Below are 2,117 nucleotides of genomic sequence, written 5' to 3'. Positions count from 1 at the left end.
ATTCTTGTTCCGTAATATTTTATTCTACTCCGTAAAATATTCAAATTAAATCATAGGCTAATTTAATAGCCTAGATTTCGAAACCCCCTTATTTCTCCTGGAAAATCACGCCAATTAACCACCATATCTCTTCCATATCTCTTCCAAATCTTTATTTATTTAATTATTGGAGTATATCTTGCACTCTATAAATAAGAGGAGAGAAATCAAAACCCTAGCACTACAGAAACCGTCCCCCACTCTCCCAATTTTCGGTCTCTCTCTTTCTCCCACTCTCTCAAATTTTTCTTCTACTTTCTCCATTAATTCTTCATCTTTTGGAGAAGAATTGAAGCTGCAATTCAAGATTTCATTGAAGAATCAAGATTCTACTTGTTTCTACCGTTTGTTTTTGCAAGAAAAGGTACTTCTATTATTAATCTTTTCTTCCTCTACCGATTAATCGGTGTTTCTGAGTCCACATGCATTTAGAACGAGTGAAGGGGAAATTAATCGGTGAATTTGGATGCATGGATGTGAGTGTGTGTGTGTGGCCGAGAGTGTGTGTGTGTGTGTGCATGCCTCGGTAGGCGTGCACATGTGTGTGGTGTGTGTGCGTGTGTTGTGTGTAGAAAAGCACTCATGCGTGACACGAATTGATGATAAATCTGGAATGATTGTGTGAATAAAAACGATATGATAATCGTACTTTGATTTTGATTGTTGATTTTGGAAATAATCGAAGGGAAAAGGGAAACGTGAGATCATGCATAATTTTAATCCATGATTTGAGACTTATTTGAAAAATATGAACTAAAGGTGATAGTTGATTTGAGACTTATTTGAAAAATATGAACTAAAGGTGATAGTTCGCGTTCCCGGTGGGATATCAAGAAGAAGTGCATTTTTGTTGAACTCGAAAGAAATCGAGGTGGGCTTTATTCTAAACTCTCTTCTATGTGCAAATTTATGATGTTGGAGAAATAAGGGTGGATTGAACTGTTATGCCATGCCTATAAATTATTTTGGATATTGTGATTGCCTGATGCCTAGATTGTGAGTACGCTCCATTAGGCTACAGCGGCTATAAAAACGAATTCGGGTCTGAGTAGGGCCGCAAACCCTATCAGGCTAGTGTACACGGTGGGATCGGGAGCCGTCCTTGCTAGTCGGCCGATCTCGTGGGCGAATAGTGTGGCCACACTTTCGTCGCACTATGAAATGATGATTGATGAGAAAATGGGAGGTTATATTTGACTGGCCAGTCCATGATATATTTTTGTGATACTCGTTGCTTATCTTTAAATAAATGCAAACTTCGAGTTCACTATGGTAAGGGTGGCATAACTATAAAATATTGTGGCATGAGTCCACTGAGTATGTTTAAAATACTCAGCCCTGCATGTGTTTTCCCTATGTGCAGGTTGAGCGGCGATGGGCGGTCGGTGGTGTTGAGAAGATTGATTCAAATAAAATGGATGTTTTAAACTATAAGCGTAGTCGTGTCTTCATACATGGCTCCGCTTTCTCTTGATATGCTTCCGCTGAATATTTTTGAAACTTATTATCTTTGGTTGTGGTGAACTTAATTTTTGTTTGGAATGAGGGGAATTATTGCGTCTTGTTGGAATTATGCTAAACCTTTTTCTTTTGAGCCTAATCTATTAAGTCTTGATTCTCGTGAGTTAGCCATTGACTTTTGCCTTGATACTTCATTAAATGCTAGGGTCAAATCTCTTTAAATGAAACCCTAGTCTACATTTTTGTCGCCTTAAGTTCGCCTATATAACAGTCGCCGTATTTATTATCCCCTAGAAATGCCGGGCTGTTACACTTAAACTATAAATAGTGTAAGGAGTTTGTGACGTGCCGAAAAGTAAAAGTGCAAGTAACATGGGACGGAGGGAGTACTATTACTCTATCCCTCTCCCTGTCCCACAATAAAAGTCACATTTCACTTTTACCATTGATAAGTAGATCTCACATTCCACTAACTCACTTCCCTCACATACTATTATAAAACCAATATTAAAAAGTGAACTTCATATTCCACAAACTTTTCCAATCCACTATTTTTACATTTCTTAAAACCTGTGCTCACACTAAATGTGTCTCCTATTATGGAACAAAGGATGTAC

At 37.9% G+C, this 2,117-nt stretch overlaps 1 long non-coding RNA gene across 1 annotated transcript; it reads left to right on the top strand.

Annotated features, from left to right (window-relative positions):
• The first annotated feature begins 205 nt into the window (after positions 1–205).
• LOC148923144 (uncharacterized) lies at positions 206–1,658 on the top strand. Its single transcript, XR_016132596.1, has 3 exons — positions 206–403; positions 842–910; positions 1,403–1,658. It is a non-coding gene; the product is annotated as an uncharacterized LOC148923144 (long non-coding RNA).
• The last annotated feature ends 459 nt before the right edge of the window (positions 1,659–2,117 follow it).

This window comes from Salvia hispanica, chromosome 6 (genome assembly GCF_029641045.1).
Source record: "Salvia hispanica isolate PSC_SH4W2 chromosome 6, Shi_PSC_v1, whole genome shotgun sequence".
Classification (NCBI taxonomy): domain Eukaryota; kingdom Viridiplantae; phylum Streptophyta; class Magnoliopsida; order Lamiales; family Lamiaceae; genus Salvia; species Salvia hispanica.
Note: the sequence above shows the minus strand (reverse complement) of the source record. Positions and strands in the feature narration are given on the sequence as shown.